Source organism: Lissotriton helveticus, chromosome 4_1, assembly GCF_964261635.1.
Source record: "Lissotriton helveticus chromosome 4_1, aLisHel1.1, whole genome shotgun sequence".
Lineage (NCBI taxonomy): Eukaryota > Metazoa > Chordata > Amphibia > Caudata > Salamandridae > Lissotriton > Lissotriton helveticus.
The window spans coordinates 1,108,084,113-1,108,097,791 of NC_136063.1; positions in this window are offsets into that span (position 1 = coordinate 1,108,084,113).

The window sequence follows — 13,679 nt, forward strand, 5'->3', positions numbered from 1 at the left end:
TAGAAAAACCTGAGCAGTTATGCCCCATGCGCGAAGTTCCAGGAGGGAAATATGTGCATGTTCCTTGGTCTAGGCAGGATATTGTGTCCTTCACGAACGATTTTCCAAAATTACGAGAGAAACCAGTTGACTGGTACCGGCAAGTGGAGAGGTTCGTGAAGGTACAGAAATGTCTGTGGAAAGACCTGGATGGGTTTTTCGACATTGTGGTTCCAGTAGATTTATGGACCCAGTGTAAGATAAACATAGATTGGCCCAGTGAAGAGTATCCCAGAAACAAGGAAACAGGGGAGCCATCAAAGGAAGTCATGCGAAAATATGAGCAGGTAATTCAGCACTTGAAAGAAAAGGTGCCCGCTAAGGAAACTGATTGGACAAAAATAGATAGAACAACACAGGAAAGGGACGAGACAGTGCACTCCTTCTATGAGAGGCTATTGCAGGTATTTAAAACATACAGTGGTATTGACAACATCGACTTGAAGGATATGACGCACTTTATTTACAGGTTTGTAAATGGTTTAAGACCTGAAATTTGTCAGTGGATAAAAGACAATAAAATCTGTTGGCATACTAAGAAAATGGATGAGGTCCTGCGGTACGCTAAGTACTGCGAGGACGAGATGGCAGAAAAGAAAAAGGCCCTTAAGGAGAAGGTTATGTGGGCTCAGGTGAAGCTCGCAGAACAACAGGAAAAACAATTGAGTAACATGGTTAAAAATGCTGAGAACAAAAGTCCTGGGGGAGGGGGTGGAGGAAAGCCCCGGCCCAAATTTAGCAGGGAAGAGGCTATGAAAAAATTTCCCTGCCATCAGTGCGGCGAAATTGGACACTGGCGAAACGAGTGTCCCCAATTAGTCGATGTTAATGAGAAAACTCCTGATTTAATTCCACAGACGCAGAAAGAAAGACCAAGAAAGACTCAACCCCAGGTAAAAACAGTTCAGGTGCCTCGAGCACCCAAGCAGGTATACAGGGGAAGACAGGCAGAAAATTAAGAGATAGAGGTTTGGGAAAGCGGGGAGAACAGAAATACAGCAACTTCGCAGTATCTGCTGAATGATACCTTCCTTTGTAATGATCAGGACTGACGGGGCCTGAGAGGGGAGGACGAGGAGTGCGTACTTGGCGCTTCCTTGCCGGTAGACCAGTCTGGACCATATATTGAAGGAAAGGTTGACGGAAATGATGTCACCTTTCTGTTGGACACTGGCGCTACCCGTTCTACTGTAAGAACAGTGGACGTTCCAAACCTACCCCTCTCGGGAGAAAATATCCAAGTAGTAGGTGTATCTAATCAATTGATTAGTACTCCTGTTACCGAACCAATGGAGATTTCAATTGGAAATTTTAAACAGATGCATAGATTTGTCGTCTGTGACACCAGTCCAGTAAATTTACTGGGACGTGATTTGCTGTGCAAAATGAACTGTACCATCTTTTGCACACCAAAAGGTGTTGAAATACAGACCCCAGATGAAGACGGCATTTATAAATTATTGCTGCTTAGACCTGACTCAGAAATTAAAAGATTGACCCTGCAGGACTTGCCCCAAGAACTACAGGAAGCCGTAAAGCCAGAGGTGTGGGATTTCACTGGAAAGGATGTGGGGTTGATGAAAGATGTGGACCCCATACAAATAGCCATCAAGGACAATGCAGTATATCCTAACACTAGGCCCTACCGAATGAATGCTGAAGTGAAAGCAGGTGTCACTCTGGAAATACAAAAATTATTGGAAGGAAACATCATACAGGAAGTGATGAGCAGCCCATGCAACTCACCGATTATGGGCATCAAAAAGCCTAGTGGCAAGTATAGGGTAGTGCAGGACCTGAGAAAGGTTAACAAAATTGTAGTTCCTTGCTGCCCTATTGTCCCGAACCCTGCAGTAATTCTGTACCAGATTCCTTGGGATGCTGAGTGGTTCACTGTGATTGATTTGTGTCATGCATTCTTTTCGATACCCCTGCACCCCGACAGCAAATTTCTTTTCTCATTTGCTTTCGAGGGTCACGTGTATTGTTGGAACAGGGTCCCTCAAGGGTATACAGAGAGTCCCTCTATCTTTAATCAGATCTTGAAAAAATGTCTAGAGACTTTGATCTTACCTGGGAACTCTGTATTAGTGCAGTACATAGACGACCTTCTATTGGCGTCTAAAAGTCACAGGGACTGTGTAGTTGACACCATTGCCCTCCTAAATCACCTGTGTGAGAAAGGGCATAAAGTGGCCCCTGACAAACTACAGTTCTGTGCAAAATCAGTGAAATATCTAGGACACCAGATAGAAAAGGGTGTCAGAAAAGTCACTTCAGAAAGAGTGAGAATAATTCAAAAAATGCAGTTGCCCCGTACTCAAAAAGATGTCAGAATGTTCCTGGGTGTATTAGGGTACTGCAGGCAGTGGATTCTAGGATTTGCAGCCTTAGCCAGGCCCTTGATAAAAATGACCACGAGAGGAATGCCAGATGTTGTACAGTGGGACGATGAAAGTCTAATGGCTTTCACAAGATTGAAAAACTGTCTGTGTACAGCCCCTGCGTTGGGAATGCCAGATTATTCCAAAGAGTTTGCACTATTCTGTGACACTCGCGATAATTGCGCATTGTCAGTCCTGACTCAAGAACATGGCACGACCAGGAGGCCTGTGGCCTATTTCTCTGCCACACTGGACCCAGTAGCCGCTGGGTTACCAGGCTGTCTGAAAGCAGTAGCTGCTACCTGTGCAAGTTTGGAGCAGAGTGAGTCCATTGTCATGGGACATCCTGTGACCGTGTATGTTTCACATGGAGTGGTAATCCTATTGACCAGAACTAAAACACAGTATCTCACCCCTAGTCGGCTGACTAAATACGAGAGGATTCTTGTGGGTGCAGCAAATGTGAGCATTGTTAGGTGCGGTATTCTGAACCCTGCCACCTTACTCCCCGACCCCTTGGAAATGGAAGGTGGGGATGATGATGAACATGATTGTATTGATCTGACAGAGTTCAGTACCAAGCCACGCCCAGACATAAAAGAAGTACCATTGCCTGAGCATGATAAAGAACTATTTGTGGATGGTTCCTGCCTAAGACATGAATTAGGAGGCTTGAGTGCTGCTTATGCAGTAGTGTCTTTCACAAAAATTGAACAAGCAGGTTACCTATATAACATCAAGTCTGCACAAGTAGCCGAATTGATAGCCATGATAATGGCTTGCAAAATTGGGAAGGATTTACGCATAACAGTGTATACTGACAGTCAGTACTGTTATGGCGTTGTGCATGACTTTGGCCAATTATGGCTGCAGAGGGAATTCATGACTTCCTCAGGTACTCCCATTCGGAATGCAAAAGTTGTTCATGACCTTTTAGAGGCCATCCAGTTGCCCAAAGAACTGGCAGTGGTAAAATGTACTGCTCATCAAAGGAGCATGGACAGAGTATCAATGGGAAACGATTATGCTGATCGAGTGGCTCAATGGTGTGCCAAAGATCGGTATATTGTAAATCCAAAACGAGGGGGGCCAGGAACCAGCTGCCAGCTTCAGGTGTTTGAGGAAGTGCCTACGTGGGATGAGGTGAGAGAGTGGCAGGAGTCGGCTCCTTGGCAAGAAAGAGAGAAATGGAAGGAGGATGGCTGTAGACCGAGACGTGTGGATGGTGTGATTTTGGGCCCAACTGGTATGCCTGTGTTACCCCGACACTTGCTTGGCACAATGGCAAGATTAATACATGAAGGATCACACATTGGTAGGGATGCCATGATTCTGGTATTTCAACAGACTTGGTACAGTAAAAAGTTCAGGAAGGTAGCAGAGTCCCTCTGCCAGAGGTGCCTGTCATGTCAACAGATGAACCCAGGCAAGAGGACAATGGTTGAACTGAGCAAGATTGGGAGGTCAGGGGGTCCCTTTATAAAGATACAGGTTGATTTCATCACCATGCCCCGTTGTGAAGGGAAACGATATGTCCTTGTCATTGTTTGCGTATTTTCAAAATGGGTAGAAGCTTACCCCACTCCTCAAAGTGATGCACTGACAGTAGCGAAGTGTTTACTAAAAGAACTGATACCTAGGTTCGGAATACCATGCATTATTGAATCAGATAAGGGTGGACATTTCCAGAATGACATACTGGCTGAACTTTGTAAGGCCTTTGGAATAAGGCAGAAACTCCATTGTGCATACCACCCAGAGGCTTCTGGAATAGTGGAACAAGTAAATGGAACTATCAAAAACAGACTAGCAAAGCTGACAGATGCTACTGGCATGACCTGGGTGAAGGCCCTGCCCCTGGTCCTGATGGGACTGAGAAGTGTTCCAGACCGCAAGACAGGCCTAAGTCCCCATGAAATCATTATGGGAAGAGTGATGAGACAAGCATGGGTGCCAGGAAGCAAACTGTTGAGTATTACTGATGATTTGGTGCTTGAATACTGCAGAAGATTGGGTGACCAAGTGCGTTCTATCTCTCGCCAGATTGGAGACGACGGCATCCTCAATCCAACGACTCCTCTCCACAGCTTGGTTCCAGGAGACTGGGTCAAAATAAAGAAGCACACTCGATCAAGCTGTCTGGCACCAAGGTGGGGAAAGAAACGCCAAGTAATCCTGGTGACAACCACTGCAGTGAAAGTCGCAGGTGTTCCCCAGTGGATCCACGCCGGACACACCCAGAAGGTATTGCCAGACAAAGGATTTGAAGAACCAGGGCAACCAGCAGAGGACCCTGAAGGAGCCAGACCAGTAGCAACTGACAACGAGCAGCCCAGCACCAGTCAGGTTGCAGGAACAGCAGACGTTGGCCCAGGAGTAGTTGACTACGAACTGCCAAGAATCCAGCCTGCTGAAGAGGTCCAGGAAACTGAGCCAGGAGTAGCTGAAGACGAGCTGCCAAGCATATGGCCAGAAGAATGGATACCGATGATTGATCTGACCGAAGATCCTATCAGAACAAGAGAACGACTTAGTGAAGGTAGAGAGTGGACTAGTCAGGAAAAGCAAGGCACAGGCGAAGAACCTCAGCCACTTGAGATTAAAATCAAAACTGAGGAAGGAGAAGGTCAGACAGGGACAGAGCACGTGATTGATACAGATCAAGTGAACAAGACTGAACAAGTACCCGATACTGAACAAGTGCAGGATACAGAGCAAGTGTTTGATACTCCTCCACTAACTCCTGATGTGGATAAGGGACAGACTAGACATAGAGTAATAGTTCGAGCAGAAGAAAATCAAGAGATCGAAGTGCTTGAACAGGATCAGATAGGGTTAGAAAAACGGGTTCAGGAAACAGAAACAGAAACAGAGACAATTGAAAGCCAAAAACAAAATATTCCTGAACAAGGCCAGATTAGTAACCAGGCAGAAGAATTTGATGCTAGCCCTGGAACTAGTCAGATAAGGGAAGTAGGAGAAGAAAGTGGAGAAGAATTACCACAAGATAAAGAGAATAAGAGAATAAGAAAAGAAAGTGAAGTCAAAGTACCGACTAAGAGACTAAAGAAAAGAAACAACCTTGAGCCTAGGTTTGTAAAAAGACTGAGACTAAGGATAAAGACAGTGGAAGAAAAACGTGCAGAAGCAAGAAGAAGTGCTCGAATAGCAGAGCAAGAAGAAGACTCTTCCAAAAGAAGGAGTGAGCGGATAAAAAGACAAAACAAAAAGTACAAGTCTCCTGAATGGACACTGGTTTTGGAAGAACTTGAAGATCTTGATATAACTGACGTAAGCGACGGAGAACCTGTCCCAGAGTACTCAGCTGAAGAGGAAGACGAGCCACCGTGAATTTGCACAAAGTAAGCTAGTTGTGTAAAAAGTAAAAAAGAGGGGTGAGAACACTCCTACTGAGCTAAAATGTCTGATTCAACAGTGAATGGTAGTCCTAGTTGCAGCAGGTTTAAGACGTGTTGCAAGGTGTGTATATGTAGTGTAGTAGTACTGATAGTTATCTGGATAGGATTAACAATTTTCATTCCCTTTGCTGTAAGTAAAGATACTAACATTGTCCCTACTGAAGTTGTAAATACTGACAATGAGGAGCTGACAACACAGAGTGTAGAAAGACATGAGAGAGCATTGAGACAAACTAAACGAGACTTAGAAGCATCAGATGAGAAAGGACTACATTATCATGGAATGAAAAACAGGACACATTTGAATGTTTTCGCAAACTTGTTAATACACTATGTAGAGACTATGGAAATTGAAGATTGCTATGTCTGCATGAAGCTACCTACTTCGGTGGCTGAAGGCGTGACATATCATCATCTGCCATTGACATATGGAATTTCCTGTAGCATTTTAGCTAGTTTATTTTACAAAAGGGGACCGTTACAGTATTATTACTCTAACAATGACGTGATCTTTTCTGAACTTCCTATACGTGGGAACTTGAATCCTGTACATACCAAAACTGACACCATAAGATATATGGGAGACTACTTTCTGACTATAGGGAACATTGACATAGCAGACGCACACAGAGATAACTTGACTTGTTCTTTGCGTGAGCAGGAAAAGATGTTCCTGAACATGGCAGAGAAAAGGAGAATTAAAATTCAGAAGAAGGCTAATGACGAAAGTCAGAAAAAGCCAAAGTGGGCAGAAAACATGGAAGGCACCTCATCTGGTGGAGCGGGTCCTGCTCTGTTGCTGGATTTTGAAAAGAAAGGCAAGCTATGTCTTCACCGCGAGAAGACTAGCTATTATAATAATGTTTTCATTGGTTCCAGTGAATGCGAACATAATTACAAGGTAATTGGAGGTTGGGGTTTCAAAAATGGGTCAGAGCCTGTGTTTCCTGGAATTTATTATATTTGTGGGGACAAGGCTTATTTCAAATTGCCGGATCACTGGTATGGGAGCTGCTACTTTGGCATTGTTTTCCCGAAAATATACCATGTGAATGGAAAAGCTGGAAGCAATGAAGATACTAATGGCTTAGTGCGTAGTAAAAGAGAAAGTATAGGTGAAATTATGGGTAGTATTTTCAGTGCACTGATACCTGGAGTGGGAGTGGTTCTGAACACTCACAGAATTTGCAAATTGTCTACTATAGTAGATGTGCTGTCTACTGAAACAGCTCATGGATTTCTGCTGGTCAATACCGAAATGGTTGCGATCAGATCAATGGTTTTACAAAATCGACTTGCTCTTGACACCTTATTAGCGAAAGAGGGCGGAGTCTGCCGGATGTTGAAGGCGCAACATTGTTGCACTTATATTCCGGATAAAAGTGTACAGATCAAAAGATATGTGAAAAACATTACTAATTTGGCAAAGGAACTCAAACCACTCGAGGTTGATAGTGCCTGGAAGAGACTGGTAGATGGTCTCTCAAATGTAGGTCATTGGCTTGCTAGCATAGGTAAAAGCTTATTATTCAAAATTCTGATGCCAATTGGTATTATAGGTCTTATTATACTTTCCATTTTCTTATGCTGTAAATACCGCAAGCGCACCAAAAAGCACGAGGTAAATGCAAGAGGAGTGAAACGAAGTGTGGATGAGATTGAATTAGAGGAAGTGAATGATCAGATATACAAAAAGGTGAAAACTTCTCACCCTGCTAAAACTGAAAGAGAAAAGTTAGAGCGGTTGCTGGAAGAAATAGAACTTTATAAAGTGTGAAAGAAAGTTGGCATCTGGTTCCAGTATAATTTGTGATGATAGTAGATATCATCAAAGAGGGGATTGATGAAGCAAAGCTTTGCATATTTTGCGGCTTGCCGAAATCAAGAACCTCATTTATGTGTAATAAGGTAACCCGTGTATGTTTTACTAACGTTTATATTTAGCTTAAGTAAAGTTCCCGAAGCTTGCCTATGTGTATTTCTAATGGATTAATCCGGTCCTTTTAAAAATGGCCGTCGCTTGTATTTTAGTTACTGCGCATGCGTCAGCCACACTCACGTGTCCTGACGCGTCTGCAGAAGTGGAGGGAAAGTTATGCGCATGCGTAATTCATAGCTGTGCTTATCATGTGGTACAGCTCGTGCCACTGCTCTTGTGTCCGTGTCAATGTAGCTAACATTTAATGCAATTAAGTTTATTTCTTGATGATGAGTTAAAAGTACAAACCCTGTGATGTGTTTTCATAATGACATTATTATGTATTAATTTGTTTTCGCTTACTTTTCATGTACCGCGGGAAATGGGGGTCTGAGTGAGAGGAGAGCCATATTGGAGGTCCCTTCTGCGCCTGTGCGACATTCGGCAGCACGAGGGACCTTGGCTGATGGAACATAGCCAGCTGGCAGTGATGGGCGAGATGCTCCTGAGAAAGTCACCTCTGCCCTGCGAGAACAGCGAATGTGGCTCCTTATGTGATACATTGTAATGTTGCGCTACTGTTAGCTCATGGGAACCCCAAATCTGCTAGGCGGTACCCAAATATGTTAATGAAGGCTTCAATTCGCGTATTGTGATTGGTGTGTTACCCAAACCCTACCTTAGGACCAATTGAAATTGAGGGATTCTGACACTTTGCAACATTGGGGGGTGGTACACTGTCCCCAAACTGTATATCTACCCTGGGTTCACCTAGTGAACCGTCCGACTTGTCTGGTTTAGCTGACCTGTCACTGACCCAACGCACTCAATAGGTGACTGAAGATACAGAGCGCTGCGGAGCACTCTGTCCAAATTTGACTATAGACTAAGGTTCTACTGAACCTTAAAGTGCTGGCAAGGCACTTAGCTGGGAGTTCGCTGACCCAATCGGGGTCTTGATCGATAGCTGCAGAGCGGGTGGAGCGCAGGCGTTGCTTCCGAACTGTGGGTTCCGGTCCTATCCTGAAGAGGGTCCTGTCCTGAGGGTTTGCCGTCCTGTCCTGAGGGTCCTGTCCTGATTCCTTTTTCCGAGGGTATCCTGTCCTGTCCTGGGTGTCCATTCTGCACCTGCTGTTCTTTGAGGGGTATCCTTCCTTGAGGGTTTCCTGTCCTTAACTGACCCGTGGCCAGGGTTTGGTTTCCACACCTTTTCTAGGTAAATATTACTCTGAACCTCTTGAAATTCTTGCACCTTCTGAATTTCTAACTTTTGCTTAAATAAAGTTCAACATTGCATATGTTATATTTCCATGCCTTTCCGCAACTATTGAACAGTCATTTATAATTTTGCAAAGTTATTCCTATGTCTTCTCATTTGTTAGAAATCATATTTTTCATAGCAGTGTGTCATTTTCTGATATGGTCTAGAACTTCGTTGCCTAGGTTGTTCAAAGGCCCCTTCACCTTAAGTGAAGCGTGTTATTCATTATAAGCTCTTCTATAGTCACACACACTTAGTCTATCCCTGTCTAGATAATACTGACTTACATAGTATTTTCTCGTTACATTTTATTTAGTACCTTGATGATTACTCTGTCATTATTTCTTTCTGCCTATGTGATTTACGTTATCTTGGTTATTGATTGCCTTATTTTACTGTACCTCATGCAAGAAAATATTGAATTTAGATAAACATTTTAAAACTTCCAGTTGTCCGTGGTCATTTAAACAGTATTTGAATGTTATTGGTGGGGTTTGTATTTTGCTGCTTTTCCTTTACAGCTAGCTCCCTGATTCATTGTGGTCATTAGGCACCCGCATCGGTGGATGGTAAGTCGGGTGCACCGAAATTTGGTAGCAGGGAACACACACACACCAACTTGATAGAGCTCGTGAAGTCACCTGATCGATGTATATGGTGGTTTGAAAAGTATATGGGCCCTGAAGCCGGAAACGGCGAAAACTGTTGGTCGGGTGGCCTCGCGCGCTCTATCATAAATACAGGACTTCAATTACCAGGATGCAAAGAAAATTCACATTTGCTAAATTATTTGAGATAATGGTTTGCTCCTTGTATATCTCAAGTTACAGGATACAACTAGGATGAAAAAAGGGGGGAATAAGGGGTGTCAGATTTTGTTCTGCCCAGGGTGCTTTCTGAGTAAAGGCCAGTCCTGCTTGCAACAGTCGTTAAAAGTGATCATACCCCTTTCAGTTGATCCACATGTGAATAGCTTTTGAACATAGAATGACCAGCCCTTTCCACAGTATGACCAGCCCTTTCCATAGCCATGTCTGTAATGGGGTGGCTGAGTGGGCTAAAGAATGGTGATGGATTAAACCCAGAAAAGTTGACTGGGGGTGAGTGTTTGATTTGCTCAAACGCTCCGTCCATCATCCCCTTTTGTATCGCTTTGTTCACCCTAAGTGTGGCAGGGTATGCTCAGACGTGAGTCCCTTGCTCACTTGGCCACTGGATTCAAGATAGCCTGGCTGATGAGGATTATGAATCCGAAACCGGTCCCAGGATGCTTGTTTCCGGTCCATGGAAGACATGGCTTAGCAGTTCGGGCTGGACTGTTCCCATGAGGCACAGGGTCAGACTGATTTGCATATAGCCATGTCTGAAATGGGGTGGCTTAGTGGGCTAAAGAATGGTGATGGATTAAACCCAGATCAGTTGACTGGGGGTGAGTGTTTGATTTGCTCAAACGCTCCGTCCATCATCCCCTTTTGTATCGCTTTGTTCGCCCTAAGTGTCGCAGGGTATGCTCAGACGTGAGTCCCTTGCTCACTTGGCCACTGGATTCAAGATAGCCTGGCTGATGAGGATTATGAATCTGAAACAGGTCCCAGGATGCTTGTTTCCGGTCCATGGAAGACATGGCTTAGCAGTTCGGGCTGGACTGTTCCCATGAGGCACAGGGTCAGACTGATTTGCATATAGCCATGTCTGAAATGCGGTGGCTGAGTGGGCTAACGAATGGTGATGGATTAAACCCAGATCAGTTGACTGGGGGTGAGTGTTTGATTTGCTCAAACGCTCCGTCCATCATCCCCTTTTGTATCGCTTTGTTCACCCTAAGTGTGGCAGGGTGTGCTCAGACGTGAGTCCCTTGCTCACTTGGCCACTGGATTCAAGATAGCCTTGCTGATGAGGATTATGAATCCGAAACTGGTCCCAGGATGCTTGTTTCCGGTCCATGGAAGACATGGCTTAGCAGTTCGGGCTGGACTGTTCCCATGAGGCACAGGGTCAGACTGATTTGCATATAGCCATGTCTGAAATGGGGTGGCTGAGTGGGCTAAAGAATGGTGATGGATTAAACCCAGATCAGTTGACTGGGGGTGAGTGATTTGATTTGCTCAAACGCTCCGTCCATCATCCCCTTTTGTATCGCTTTGTTCGCCCTAAAAGTGGCAGGGTATGCTCAGACGTGAGTCCCTTGCTCACTTGGCCACTGGATTCAAGATAGCCTGGCTGATGAGGATTATGAATCCGAAACCGGTCCCAGGATGCTTGTTTCCGGTCCATGAAAGACATGGCTTAGCAGTTCGGGCTGGACTGTTCCCATGAGGCACAGGGTCAGACTGATTTGCATATAGCCATGTCTGAAATGGGGTGGCTGAGTGGGCTAAAGAATGGTGATGGATTAAACCCAGGTCAGTTGACTGGGTGTGAGTGTTTGATTTGCTCAAACGCTCCGTCCATCATCCCCTTTTGTATCGCTTTGTTCGCCCTAAGTGTGGCAGGGTATGCTCAGACGTGAGTCCCTTGCTCACTTGGCCACTGGATTCAAGATAGCCTGGCTGATGAGGATTATGAATCCGAAACCGGTCCCAGGATGCTTGTTTCCGGTCCATGGAAGACATGGCTTAGCAGTTCGGGCTGGACTGTTCCCATGAGGCACAGGGTCAGACTGATTTGCATATAGCCATGTCTGAAATGGGGTGGCTGAGTGGGCTAAAGAATGGTGATGGATTAAACCCAGATCAGTTGACTGGGGGTGAGTGTTTGATTTGCTCAAACGCTCCGTCCATCATCCCCTTTTGTATCGCTTTGTTCGCCCTAAGTGTGGCAGGGTATGCTCAGACGTGAGTCCCTTGCTCACTTGGCCCCTGGATTCAAGATAGCCTGGCTGATGAGGATTATGAATCCGAAACCGGTCCCAGGATGCTTGTTTCCGGTCCATGGAAGACATGGCTTAGCAGTTCGGGCTGGACTGTTCCCATGAGGCACAGGGTCAGACTGATTTGCATATAGCCATGTCTGAAATGGGGTGGCTGAGTGGGCTAAAGAATGGTGATGGATTAAACCCAGATCAGTTGACTGGGGGTGGGGGTGAGTGTTTGATTTGCTCAAACGCTCCGTCCATCATCCCCTTTTGTATCGCTTTGTTCGCCCTAAGTGTGGCAGGGTGTGCTCAGACATGAGTCCCTTGCTCACTTGGCCACTGGATTCAAGATAGCCTGGCTGATGAGGATTATGAATCCGAAACCGGTCCCAAGATGCTTGTTTCCTGTCCATGGAAGACATGGCTTAGCAGTTCGGGCTGGACTGTTCCCATGAGGCACAGGGTCAGACTGATTTGCATATAGCCATGTCTGAAATGGGGTGCCTGAGTGGGCTAAAGAATGGTGACGGATTAAACCCAGATCAGTTGACTGGGGGTGAGTGTTTGATTTGCTCAAACGCTCCGTCCATCATCCCCTTTTGTATCGCTTTGTTCGCCCTAAGTGTGGCAGGGTATGCTCAGACATGAGTCCCTTGCTCACTTGGCCACTGGATTCAAGATAGCCTGGCTGATGAGGATTATGAATCCGAAACCGGTCCCAGGATGCTTGTTTCCGGTCCATGGAAGACATGGCTTAGCAGTTCGGGCTGGACTGTTCCCATGAGGCACAGGGTCAGACTGATTTGCATATAGCCATGTCTGAAATGGGGTGGCTGAGTGGGCTAAAGAATGGTGATGGATTAAACCCAGATCAGTTGACTGGGGGTGAGTGTTTGATTTGCTCAAACTCTCCGTCCATCATCCCCTTTTGTATCGCTTTGTTCGCCCTAAGTGTGGCAGGGTATGCTCAGACGTGAGTCCCTTGCTCACTTGGCCACTGGATTCAAGATAGCCTGGCTGATGAGGATTATGAATCCGAAACCGGTCCCAGGATGCTTGTTTCCGGTCCATGGAAGACATGGCTTAGCAGTGCGGGCTGGACTGTTCCCATGAGGCACAGGGTCAGACTGATTTGCATGTAGCCATGTCTGAAATGGGGTGGCTGAGTGGGCTAAAGAATGGTGATGGATTAAACCCAGATCAGTTGACTGGGGGTGAGTGTTTGATTTGCTCAAACGCTCCGTCCATCATCCCCTTTTGTATCGCTTTGTTCGCCCTAAGTGTGGCAGGGTATGCTCAGAGATGAGTCCCTTGCTCACTTGGCCACTGGATTCAAGATAGCCTGGCTGATGAGGATTATGAATCCGAAACCGGTCCCAGGATGCTTGTTTCCGGTCCATGGAAGACATGGCTTAGCAGTTCGGGCTGGACTGTTCCCATGAGGCACAGGGTCAGACTGATTTCCATATAGCCATGTCTGAAATGGGGTGCCTGAGTGGGCTAAAGAATGGTGATGGATTAAACCCAGATCAGTTGACTGGGGGTGAGTGTTTGATTTGCTCAAACGCTCCGTCCATCATCCCCTTTTGTATCGCTTTGTTCGCCCTAAGTGTGGCAGGGTATGCTCAGACATGAGTCCCTTGCTCACTTGGCCACTGGATTCAAGATAGCCTGGCTGATGAGGATTATGAATCCGAAACCGGTCCCAGGAGGCTTGTTTCCGGTCCATGGAAGACATGGCTTAGCAGTTCGGGCTGGACTGTTCCCATGAGGCACAGGGTCAGACTGATTTGCATATAGCCAT